Source organism: Phycodurus eques, unplaced genomic scaffold (genome assembly GCF_024500275.1).
Source record: "Phycodurus eques isolate BA_2022a unplaced genomic scaffold, UOR_Pequ_1.1 contig_284, whole genome shotgun sequence".
NCBI classification, from domain to species: domain Eukaryota; kingdom Metazoa; phylum Chordata; class Actinopteri; order Syngnathiformes; family Syngnathidae; genus Phycodurus; species Phycodurus eques.
Window position 1 is genome coordinate 1 of NW_026904281.1, and position 13,803 is coordinate 13,803.

Here is a 13,803-nt window from a genome sequence, read left to right on the forward strand (position 1 = left end):
ACAACGCGCATTGCGGCGCGTTCTCCCCTGACTGCTCATTGCCAAGGATGATGATGATAATGAAAGAATCGTCAAGCAATAGAAGTGCACCCAGGAAATATATTTATTTTAGAAAATAAAGTGCACGGCAATCTACGGAAGCGTTTTGCATTCACTGGGCTAAAAAAAAAAAAAAAAAAAAAAAACTCCCGTTTTTCTGACCCTCTCTTTCTGTTTTTCGGACTAATTTTTGTTCCACCTCTTTTTCTGACTATTTTTGTCTGTTTTTCGGACTAATTTCCCCCCCCCCCACCTGTTTTTTTGACTATTTTTTTCTGTTTTTCGGACTAATTTTCTAAAAAAAAACCGGATTTTATCACGATTTTTCTTTAGCGACAACTGCAGGAAGTTGTTCACGAATTTGTTCATGAATTTAACTGTAAAGGGTATTAAAACAGTAAATTACTGTGAATTTGCTCCACATGGACATCTCCACGGTGTGCCTCGTATACCTTCTTTCTATTCCAGAAAAACAAACGTCCAACGTATGCATGAAAAATCACCGTTTTGCGGCACTCGACAACTGGACATGTCCCCCCACTTAGTTTGATCCGATGGACTGCTAATTTGTTTAAAATACTCCTTTCATCCTTGTTTTTCAATTTGTGTCGCTCACGAAGGTGCTTTGCAACAAAGTCGAGGTTTCGTTTGCAAAGTGGGCACGTGGTCCTTGTCTTAGGCTAGGTCATTCTGCCGAAGAATGGAAAAAAAACACACACAAAAACGTAGGCATACAAACACGTTTGTATTGCATCAAAATGCACATTCCGGCGGACATGAGACGAGACCCAACGACAACGAGTGGTTTGTGAAACAACACAACGCACAAAAAGTGGTTTGGGAAAACATTGCCTTACCTTGTGAAACCGTTCAAGAAAAAGGAAAATACGCTGGTAAGCGGCAGCTCTGACTCACTGAAGACCTCCCGGTTCAGAGGGCAGACTGTGGAAAAAAACCCACCCACTTGCTACCTGCATGTAGATATTGGGGGCGTTTTGCAGCGAAGCGCAACCACTCAGCGGAGGAGGGGGCAGGGCCGAGGCTTGTGAACATGAGTTGGTTGAAGGCGTAAATCAACGTTCGCTGACACGAGTGACATTTGTAAAATGCTTCACAATTACTGTGGCGAACGAAAACTCACCTTTAAAGCTTGCGGGAAGTCCAGCTCATTTTTAAAGTTTAATAAGCGGACGAAATCTCATCTTTAAGGCCCAGCGGAAAGTCTAGCTCATTTTTAAAGTTTAAAAAGCGGACGCCGACACCGCTTGCATTTATAAAATACTTCACTATTACTGTGGCGAATTAAATCTCATCTTTAAGGCTCGCCGGGAGTTTAATTATTTTAAGCTACAAATAGATAACTCCCACACGAACATTATCGCGTGCGAAGGTCTACTGTTTTTGTCGGCTTGCTTTTATTTTTGGCCGACCGAGACCCTGATAATTGCGGCTGGATAGTTTGTGTGTGTGTGTGGAGGGGGCGGATGATCAAGGCGAAGGTTGTCACAACTGACACCCAATGCGTGAAAATCAAAAGGAAACACACAATTCAAATAAAATGATAGGAGGGGAAACGGGATGCTCTCTTGATTTTTAAAGGTTCAAAAACAGGTTGGCTTTGACACACAATTGCAACAACATGCTTGAGATGAAGGCATCCGGCAAGATACCACTCTTCGTACATAATAAAAAAAAGTTGCAAAAAAATAAAAAGAGGTTTGGAAAAAACCGGCGGTTTAACAACAGAAAACGAAGTCAGCAACTGCCAGCCACCAGCTCACCTCACCACATTAAAAATCACCAAACGAACGTTATAAACGTGTTTAAGCACCTGAGTTCGAGAGCAGGGAGAAATCGACACGTTACGATGCACACTCCATGCACCTAACTGTTTAACTGCCCTGTTTTGGATCCTTTTTAGCGCTCTGTATGCGTCTGTGACGTCACTAAATACAATTCGCCAGCTGGTCGTCCCTGGCCTTGCGGATGGGGGCGCTGTGGCAGGAATTGCTGTTTACAGTCACGAAGAAGCTTACAGAATGTCTCGCGTCTCGGCACACAACAGCCTTTTCCTAATCGTGAGACGAAATCCCATTAAAAGTCACGAAGCGACCATTTTAACGTATTTAAGCACCATAGTTCAACGTAAACAATAAATGTCGACGTGGATCTCCTCGCTAAATTCACATAACGGTTTAATTCGCCTCGTTTTAGCGCGACGAAAACTTCCAGGAAGTATTCGCCTGTGACCTCACTCAATACAGTTTGACAGCTGGACAAAATCCCATTTAAAGTCACGAAACGACAGTTTTAACGTGTTTAAGCACCGTAGTTCGACAGCAGGAGCACACCAACACGTTGGTCTTCCCACTGAACGCGCCTAACTGTTTCACGTCTGCTGAGACGTTAGCGCCGGCACCGAAGTCAGCATCCAAATGCACAACGCGCATTGCGGCGCGTTCTCCCCTGACTGCTCATTGCCAAGGATGATGATGATGATGAAAGAGTCGTCAAGCGATAGAAGTGCACCCAGGAAATATATTTATTTTAGAAAATAAAGTGCACGGCAATCTACGGAAGCGTATTGCATTCACTGGGCTAAAAAAAAAAAAAAAAAAAAACTCCCGTTTTTCTGACCCTTTCTTTCTGTTTTTCGGACTAATTTTTGTTCCACCTCTTTTTCTGACTATTTTTGTCTGTTTTTCGGACTAATTTCCCCCCCCCCCCCCACCTGTTTTTTTGACTATTTTTTTCTGTTTTTCGGACTAATTTTTGTTCCACCTCTTTTTCTGACTATTTTTTTTCTGTTTTTCGGACGAATTTTTTCCCCCCGAGTTATCGGGACACACCGAACCCACGCGAGAACCTGCGAACTACAAGTGACTCTTTGCGGAATCCGTAGTAAGCAACATGACCGGCTTATTCAGTTTGATCAAGTTTTATGTTGATATGGGTTTAAGACACTGGGAGATACTCCTGTCTTTGAGTCGCATAGATGGTATTGTTATTAGTTTGTCGACATTACGCAGGCACCTGCGTTTGTTCAGGAGGAAAGCCCATTCAGATCTGCTCGATACAGCAATGTTTGTCCACAATCAGTTGGACAGATATGGTATGCTCCATGGATACAGGATGATGCATTTAAAATGCCTTCAGGCTGGCCACGTGGTGACTCAAGAGACGATCAGGAGACTGATGAAAATACTGGACCCGCGCGGTGTGCAACTGAGGCGCCGGAATCGGCTTCGCCGGCGTATGTACCACAATCCCGGCCCAGACCTCTTCGTGGCATGTAGACTCTTATGACAAACTCAAACCATATGGGATCTGTATCAATGGTGCAATAGATGGTTTTTCACGAATGGTGATATGGCTACATGCTTACTCGACAAACAGGGATCCGAAGATAATTGCTGGATACTTTATCAACGAGGTGCCATCAAGGAATGGGACTTCTGCCCGAATTCGTTCGGGCCTTGCCACCGAGAACTGCTTTATTGAGCAAATGCAAATGTTCTTGAGGCACGGCCACCTGGACAACTTTTCACACAGATGTTATCTGTATGGATCGAGCAATCACAACCAAAGAACAGAGAACTGGTGGGGCTTTTTAAGGAGGCAACACGCACAGTTTTGGATGAACCTGTTCCAAGCTTTAAAAGACTCAGACTTCTTTTCTGGTGACTTCCTGGACAAAAGTATCATTCAGTTCACATGTCTTGAAATGATAGAGGTGAGAACTGCAACCCCCCTCCTGCCAATTGTCTATCTACTTCCATATTGTACTTCACAAAAAGGAGTAGAATAGCGCCCTGTGGGTTAGTTTTGGTGTGGTACTAATTACTTAGAAATGAGTGTCAAGAGCTCACTCTTTGTAGGCTATATTCAAAACATTAATCAGACAGTATTGTCAGCATAATACATGAGAATTACTTCAATGGAAATTGTAAAATGGAATCAAATGTTTATGTCGGTATCTTGATGTTTTAATTAATACAGTTAAGACCACTATTGCGCAGATGTTTAAATTGGAGTTGATTTGTACTACACATTGGCTAGTTAAGTGCAACATATGTACTGCAGTTGGTATATAAAATGTGCAAACGGATTTTATCACTATTTTTCTTTAGCGACAACTGCAGGAAGTTGTTCACCTCTGGAACACTCACAGAATTCGCCCATGCAGAAATGCTGCATCTCCAGGTGGGCGCCCAGTGATGATGTACACGAAACCCCAACTTTTTGGAGCCAGAGAGTACTTGAAAGAGGTATCTCGAGAAAAGATAGAGATCTGCAGAGGAGAATGCCTTCAGAGAGGACCGTACCCCTGTGATGATACAGTGTTTGACATTTGTTGTCTCGCCATGGCAGAAAACAGTCTTCATCCACCCACCTCTCCAGAGGAAGCCATCGAGCTTTACATGTTCTTACGTGCTTACATACGAGCGCAGATTTCATGAATACAACCTGCTCTCCAGGATCACATGACAGGATCATGTAACCCTCCAAAAATGGTAGACCTTACGGACCATGAATTTAACTGTAAAGGGTATTAAAACAGTAAATTACTGTGAATTTGCTCCACATGGACATCTCCACGGTGTGCCTCGTATACCTTCTTTCTATTCCAGAAAAGCAAACGTCCAACGTATGCATGAAAAAACATGGGGAATCTTGGGTGCATTGTGTTCATCATTTATACATAAAGGTTTCTCATACATTGTGTCTATAACGGTGTGGATGCTTAATGTCAAATGTAGCTCTTCCACAATATCTGCTGATACCGAGCAGTGAAACCTTTTTCCTTTTTTGATACTTAGTTTTTGTTTATTATAGCACTAAGGAATGATACATTCTTGATTTTTTTTCTTTTTTTTTTTGGTGGGGGGGGGGGGGGGTTCTCGTGAATTGGCTGTCTGTGTAATCTGCAGCAAAACAATTAGACGTAACAAAATTTGGTGACTATTAGTATTTGCTTATCATGTCGTCTCTCAAACATATAAACAGATCAGATCAACGTACAAACATTCCCATCCATCCTAGACTGATAACAAAAGTGAATTGTTGAAAGGGTAGAAAGAAAATTTTCAATCAATCTGTGCTTGTGTGTTATTGTTTCTTGCATTACTTACACAGACCCTAAGCTAACAAAATCTTCTCCTTATATGCTATGGCCCACATTCACAGTCTAAACAATCATGGCTGGCTGAATGGGGAACAGAAAAATGTGTATGTGAACATCAGTCACTTACTCTTATGCTATGTCCATTGCATGAGTGTTGCTGGACAATATTGCCTCCATTTCAGCTCGAAGCTCAGGATAGCTACTGTAAGTTGATGCCCATTTTCTTACTAAGTTTTTGGAATAAGGAAAGTCTCTTTGTATGAACTCCACCTCATCACTGTTTTTCCACTGAGAAACGCCTTGTAGCAATCCTATCACCATAGGCTGGAATGTAAGAGGCCAAAGCAGCATCATCTTTTTCTCCAATTATCGAGCTGTCAATCTATATTTAAAAAAAAGAAAAAGAAAAGAAAACATAAGACATGATGAAACAAACTATTATCTCCAAGAATATTTACTTCTGTGTTTAATTCTCGGACAACAAATTACAAATGCCTAATGCAGATGATAACACAGTGGACAGTGTAAGACAATAAAAACAGATTTGGAAGCTGGCAATAATGTGAGTGCGCTAATATAACATCAGACATTTAAGTTTACAGCTAAGTTTCTAATAGAGAATGCTCAGACCATATCTTAGAGAACCTGATGACCCTCCATGTGAAACATCTTGTTCACTCCAGATAAAGAGTCAAGTCTACAACCGTTTGCAGAGGTTCACCTTTTTTTTGCAAGTTTAAAAAAAAAGATTTTGCAACTATAAGACACAGGTATTTGGAACTGAAAAATACAGTATAGTATTTCAGTTTTAAGATAAATCAACTACTGAAGAGCTAGGAATTATTACAACTCCTTTTTTAGATGAGCATAATAATTCTCAATATTATACTTAGTCCCCACCACCACAATGTCGTCTGTATTTTTTCATTTTAAAATTCACGCTGCGGGCCCAATTGTAGCCCCCCAGCGGTCAAGTTTTGGCCTGCGGGCTGAATGTTTGACACCCCTGGTCTAAAATGTATTGGTAAAAGTATAATCATAAATTAATTTGAATGTAAAATATAGTTGAGAAAATAATCTAAAAATTAATAGATACCAGCAGGAACAAATTTCCTGTGACTTACATGATCTTGTTTAATTTTCTGAATACTCTCCTCATGAACACCTCTGTTGCGTAGAAATTCCCACAGACCATCATCATCTTGTGGGAGGCCAGGGGTTGAGGATGTAGCCATTGCAATGCTGGCATTGAAAAAATGTAGGAAAAGGGCATCATCGATATGTGTAATCATTTGAAACTCAACCTGTCATCAAATGTGCTTACTTTAATGTGCTTACTCAAATCACCACCAAAACTGATTTGTGTTGTGTCCTTGTGTAATGAAAGCCTTGACTGGTTATTCAAAAATAATAACATAACGGCACTCTAATAGTGCAAAAGAATAAACTCAGCAGCTCAATGTGGGCTTTTATCAGTTTTGTTGTTGTTGTTAACAGTATTTCAATAGTCTACTGGCAACGTTCTGTGTTGTTTACATGCTTACGTGCCCCATGTTAAACAATTAACACTGGTACTATGCCTCTGTAGTGTTAGTGTATACTTGGTATATAAACTAACGTTACAACGAATGTCTCGTTCTACTTACGGAAGCGTAATGTTATTGTATACTAACGTGATGATGAAAAGCACGTTGTCAAGTCAAGGACGAGCAATGAACAGCATCAGCTAAACATATAGTAACTGTTACCTTACTGAAATCATGTCGAGGAGACGTTCGACTTCGTCAATTACTTACTTGCTACATAAAACCATATAGTAAATATTGGCTTACATTAGAATAGTATGCAGTCTAAAACTAAAGTATTTAGAGCATTATACAATGTGTGTTACTCATTATGTGACTTACCTTAATTGAAGCGGTAATGTAAACGCGTATGGGCAGGTTGAAGGTGTGCGAGCAGTAGTCCGCCATGAGTGAGTCCGCAAAGAGTCACTTGCAGTTCGCAGGTTCTCGCGTGAGTTCGATGTGTCCCGATAACTCAGAAAAAAAATTAGTCCGAAAAACAGAAAAAAAAAACAGTCCGAAAAACAGGTGGGAAAAAAAATTGTCAGAAAAACAGAAAAAAATAGTCAGAAAAACAAAGCCCTCAAAAAAATTACTCAGAAAAACAGGAGTTTTTTTTTTTTATCCAAGTGAATGCAATATGCTTCCGTAGCAATCAACACACTTTGTAAACATGTTTCCCAAAATAAAGTGCACATCAAAAAAATAAAGTGCACATCAAGTGCATCAAGCATGGATTTTACATCCATCACTGTGGATGTAAAATACACAAAAACACACACACACACACACGCACACACACACACACACACACAATCTTGACAAATATGTAAAAAAGAGATCAAATGAAAAGGACACCCCACTGTGCAAGTCAAAATCACAGCAAACGTTTTAAAGAGGCAAGTCAACAGCGCAGCGAACGTTTTAAATAGTTTACAAAGTTGAAAGCACAGCAAACGTTTTAAATAGCTTAAATAGTAAAAAAAAAAAAAACGCAGCAAACCTTAGGAAATGTAAAACAATAAAAAACGACATGCCTTTCTAACATATAAACGGCCCACGAATTTTGCAAAAGTGAATGACTCCGCTCGTTGTTGTCCGAAAAGGGGGGCGGCTTCCCCTTTAGACAGAGACCCAGTTGAGGAGTAGCGAGCATGGGGCTTCGAGGCTTCTGGAGCCGGTAATTCTGGGAAAATAATTCTGGGTATTTCTGGGAAATGTGGTTCAGACAGCAGCAGCCCTGTAGTCCACCTATTGGATGACGTTATCATGCAGTGTTTTCATTCCGACAATAGGGGCAGTGGTCACCGCGCTGCTCACTCCGCCCACCCCCCCCCCCCCCCCCCCCCCCCCCCACCACTATGCAATAACCAGCTTACCGAGCTGGACTCGGGTCCCAGTGGCACCTCAGTGTGCGATTCCGCCGAAAGTGCCCCAAAAAGTCGGCCGTCCGTTTTTTGGGGTGGGGGGGGGGGTGGATTTGCCGCTGCAGTAATGGAGGGCAGCTGAGGCACACGTTTGAAAATTCACCCATTCCGACGCGTTCTCGCCTGACTGCTCATTGACAGTGAATTCCACTCCATGAACATATTTATTTCACAAAATGATTTTGAATGGTTCAAAAACAGGTTGGTTGTGACACACAATTGAAACAACATGCTTGAGATGAAGGCATCCGGCAAGATACCACTCTTCGTACATAATTAAAAAAAAGTTGCAAAAAAATAAAAAGAGGTTTGGAAAAAAACGGCGGTTTAACAACAGAAAACGAAGTCAGCAACTGCTAGCCACCAGCTCTGAAAGTCCCGTTTGGACGCACCCAAGCTCTGAAGTCAGCTCTGAAAGTCCCGTTTGAAAATGCATACACACTTTCAGCTGGCACTACTGATGCAGGATCTGAAGTTTCAGCCAACTCCCCCAAAGCTTCGGCCAGATAGCAGCCAAAATGATGTGTATCGGACTAGCGCGCCGCGAAATAGTGTTTGTGCGCTCCTGAGGGCCTTAGTACGGAGCCCCCCTGGTGCCAAGGTATGAGAAAAATAAAAATCATTGATAATCTGTTCCCTCAGTTTAGTAATCTGTACCCTCAGTTTAGTAAACTGTACCCTCAGTTTAGTAATCCGTACCCTCAGTTTAACAAATGTCTGGGGATCCGTATACCTACGTATATCTGTCAAGTGAAGTAAGTTCTATTTGGATGTTATATTCTTACTGGTGTGAATTCTGTGAATAAATTGTCATGTCGTGATATATCCTACATCCCATTTTTTCAACTGAAAGGAAATATTGCTGTCGTTCGAGGGGGTTGATCATTATATAGCAGTACTAGCAGGACCGGCTACAATTAGCCTGCGTGTTTCCTTTCACTTTCCGTGCTTTTAAACATTCGCTCGCTGCAATCACGCTGTCATGATAACCTTCGTATCCCCGATGTGTTGACGTTAGAGTGGGTTTTTTTCTGGCACATAGCGGCCACCAAAGGGGTCCTAGTTGAGTTGAGTTCCCGCCGCAGAAGTGGAAGTTCGCAGACAGACAAATGCGTCTGTGATGGATCAAGCAATGTACGTATCTTGTCTGCAGTTATTCACCTTTTTGTTTCATGATAACAATTTGTTGGGGCTACTTACTGCCGTACTGAGCTACTGGTATATGCTAAAACATATGGCTAATACACACCCAGAGAATCACATTCAGATTCAAACATTCATTTGATTGATTGAGGAATGTTGTCCGCGTTACATGCCCCTTTTACAAATGAGCAGAATCATATTGCCAAGTTCCAGTACTTTTCATCTTGTTGTGCCTTCAAAGTTTGCCATGGTTATTCAATGAAGCGTAGTGTCCTCTGGTTGTCAAGTGTAAGCCATTTCATTCTAATCAATTGCAGGTAGGCTGTGGTCAAAAAGTCAAAAAGTGGACCAATGAAGCAAAGATGGACCTTCAAAGCTGTTTAGACTGCACAGACTGGAGTGTCTTTGAAAATTCAGCTGGCAGCCTGGATGAATATACGGACACTGTCACATCCTATATCAGTTTCTGTGAAGAGGTTTGTGTACCAACAAAATCATTTCGGACATTCAACAACAACAAGCCGTGGTTCACTGCTAAACTTAAGCAGCTTCGCCAAGCTAAGGAAGATGCATATCAGAGCGGGGACAGGGCCCTGTATAATCGAGCTAGAAACCAGCTTACTAAAGAAATTAACATTGCAAAGAGGATCTATGCAGCAAAGTTGGAAAAACAGTTTAGCGCGAACGACTCGAAATCAGTCTGGCGTGCATTCCAATCGCTGACTAATTACAAGCGACGATCCCCCCAAGCTGAGAACAATAGCACACTAGCCAACGACTTGAATACCTTCTATTGCAGATTTGAAAAGGACAGTTTCACTCCACACACCAACCCGGCCGCACCCGCGACCACAACCACACCTCTGACTTCTGCGTTAACCATCCATGAACAGGATGTGAGACGCATCTTCAAACAACAGAAGATTAACAAAGCAACAGGACCGGACCATGTGTCCCCATCCTGCCTCAAAGTCTGCGCGGACCAGCTCGCTGCAGTCTTCACTCAGATCTTTAACAGATCTTTGGAAATGTGCGAAGTTCCATCCTGCTTCAAACGCTCCACCATCATTCCAGTCCCCAAGAAACCTGCAATCTCTAGTCTGAATGACTACAGGCCTGTCGCTTTGACATCTGTGGTCATGAAGTCCTTTGAACGTCTCGTGCTGGACCACCTCAAGAGTGTCACAGGTCCCCTGCTGGACCCCCTGCAGTTTGCCTACCAAGCGAACAGGTCTGCGGATGATGCAGTCAACATGGGACTGCACTTCATCCTAGAACACCTCGACAGTGCAGGGACCTACGCGAGGATCCTGTTCGTGGACTTCAGCTCAGCGTTCAACACCATCATCCCTGAACTCCTTTCAACCAAGCTTCTCCAGCTCAGCGTCTCACCTGCCATCTGCCAGTGGATTTACAGCTTTCTGACGGGCAGGACACAGCAGGTCAGGCTGGGGGAGGCAACCTCATCCACACGCAGCATCAGCACTGGGGCGCCCCAAGGTTGTGTCCTCTCTCCGCTGCTCTTCTCTCTCTACACGAACGACTGCACCTCAGCGAACCCGACTGTCAAGCTCCTGAAGTTTGCAGATGACACCACTGTCATCGGCCTCATCAAGGACGGTGACGAGTCTGCATATCGACAGGAAGCGGAGCGGCTGGAGCTGTGGTGCGGGCGACACAACCTGGAGCTGAACACGCTCAAGACGGTAGAGATGATCGTGGACTTCAGGAGGCATCCTTCGCCACAGCTGCCCCTCACGTTGTCCAGCTGCCTTGTGTCAACCGTCGAGACCTTCAAGTTCCTGGGAATTACAATCTCTCAGGACCTGAAGTGGGCGAACAACATCAACTCCGTCCTCAAAAAGGCCCAGCAGAGGATGTACTTCCTGCGGCTTCTGAGAAAGCACGGCCTGCCACCGGAGCTGCTGAGACAGTTCTACACAGCGGTCATCGAATCGGTCCTGTGTTCTTCCATCACAGTCTGGTTTGGTGCTGCTACAAAAAAGGACAAGCTCCGACTGCAACGGACAATCAAAACTGCTGAAAGGATTGTCGGTAACCCCCTACCCACCATTGAGGACTTGCACGCTGCCAGAACTAAGACAAGGGCGTGCAAAATCCTCTCGGACCGTCTGCACCCCGGTCACCAGCTCTTCCAGCTCCTTCCCTCAGGTAGGCGCTACCGATCAACGCTAACTAGAACTAGTAGACATTCCAACAGCTTCTTCCCTCTTGCGATCAACTTCTTAAACACCTAACCTAAAATTTCCTATTTTTTCAGGATGGAAAATCAAAACTAGGCAGGGAAAGTGATTTTGAATTTACAATGCGAGACTTCACCGAAGAAATGCTTCAGCCACAAACAACTTTAGGTGAGCAGTATGAAAAGCGAAAGGTGAAAACATTACGACTTTATTTGTCATGCAAAAGGGTCTCTACTAATGATGTCGATGGAAATGTTCTTCATGAACCACATGACACCTGTTCTGAGAGTTTGACTGCAATGGAGGGAACAGCCAATGTGCTTACCTTGGACAGGGAAATTGCGGGAGCGGAAGGTGGACTCTGAACAGAGAACCAAATTGGTGATGAAGAAGTTATCATTGTTGACATGGATGCTGTCTTCAGACATACCTTTGCTGATTATGCCATTTATGATGTTGATGACCCCCTCGACGACACCGTCCCCATGGAGCTCTTAGAAGTGGAAAATTCACCTCCAACCCAAGAATCGCATCCACTTAAAGTAACAAAGCTTAAGCTGCACAGGGGAAATGTTTTCACTGAGTTGAATACGGCCTTTCAAAATGGCAGTGTATCCGTTGATGAGCTGCTGGTGGAGATCGAAAGGGTCCAACCCAATGGTTCAATGGAAAAAGGAGAAGACAATGGTGGTTTGTTACGTGATGCATTAAGCGAGTACTGGGAGACATTCTTCACTAAATGCACCCATGGAGGCACAATGAAGATACCGATGACACGACATGACATGAAAGACGAATGGGTTAACATAGCTAAAGTCATGGTCCCGGGCCGGGATACAACACGGTTCAGTATTTTCCCATAGCATTGGCCAAGCCCTTCATTTTGTATTGTCTCGGCCTTGAACTGATGGAGAAGGACCTGCTTTTGGCATTTTTAGACACAATTCCCTCTGAAGAAAAGGAAGTGGCTGAACAAGCAATGAATGATTTTCTGTCCGTCGCTGGATCTGAGGAGTGGATAGATTTCCTTGACACTCATGAGGTTAAAGTTTTTGTCAATAAGGGGAATGTGAAGAAAACTTTGATTGAGGTGGCACATAAAGAACTTGTTAAAGATCCTGCATATTTTGCAGAGTGTTGGTCCAGTGTACTGAAGGAACTGAAATTACCACTAGGAGGACTGGATGAAGTAGATGCTGGCCTTTCCCCGACACCAAGAAGAGTAATCAACATGTTACAGCATGAAAGCCTCAACATGAAGGAAATGCAGCGTTTCGAATATCTGAAAAAAATCATCAGGAGTTGCAATGAACGTCAGCTGAGGAAACTTCTTCGCTTTTGTACAGGTAATATTTTAATCTTTTCAATTCATTATAGTTCTGTAATTTGTTTTGACTCATTAAATGTATTTCATGTTGTTGACCTGAATTACCAAGGAGGATAATGTTTTCACTGGCATTTGTCAGTTGGTCTGTATGCAAATCACCTCAAAGTACAACATGGATTTGTCTTACATTTTCAGACAAAGTGGGTATTATGATGGGGAACAAGTGATTATATTTGTGTATGTATCCAGATATTTATGCTTCAAGTGTGTTGGATAAATTGTAGAAGTTATCATTTATTTGCCCCTCCTTGAGCAGTCACCTTGTCGTGGTGGAGGGGTTTGTGTGTCCCAGTGATCCTAGGAGCTAAGTTGTCTGGGGCTTTATGCCCCTGGCAGGGTCACCCATGACAAACAGGTCCTAGGTGAGGGACCAGACAAAGCACGGCTCAAAGACCCCTAATGATTACGACAAACAATGGACTTCGTTTTCCCTTGCCCGGACGCGGGTCACCGGGGCCCCCCACTGGAGCCAGGCCTGGTGGTGGGGCTCGAAGGCGAGCATCTGGTGGCCGGGCCTGCACCCATGGGGCCCGGCCGGCCACAGCCCGAAAGGGTAACGTGGGTCCCCCTTCCCATGGGCTCACCACCTATGGGAGGGGCCATAGGGGTCGGGTGCAGTGTGAGCTGGGCGGTGGCCGAAGGCGGGGACCTTGGCGATCCGATCCCCGGCTACAGAAGCTGGCTCAAGGGACTTGGAATGTCACCTCTCTGGCAGGGAAGGAGCCCGAGCTGGTGTGTGAGGTCGAGAAGTTCCGACTAGATATAGTCGGACTCGCCTCCATACACAGCTTGGGCTCTGGTACCAGTCCTCTCGAGAGGGGTTGGACTCTCTTCCACCCTGGAGTCCCCCACGGTGAGAGGCGCCGAGTAGGTGTGGGTATACTTATTGCCCCCCCGGCTCGGCGCCTGTACC

General features: G+C 43.9%; 1 long non-coding RNA gene across 1 annotated transcript; it reads right to left on the reverse strand.

The window, feature by feature from the left end:
* Positions 1-5,524: 5,524 nt before the first annotated feature.
* LOC133398700 (uncharacterized) lies at positions 5,525-7,198 on the reverse strand. The gene is made up of 3 exons (XR_009767983.1): positions 7,072-7,198; positions 6,289-6,406; positions 5,525-5,546 (listed from the first exon to the last, which is right to left on the reverse strand). It is a non-coding gene; the product is annotated as an uncharacterized LOC133398700 (long non-coding RNA).
* Positions 7,199-13,803: the final 6,605 nt, after the last annotated feature.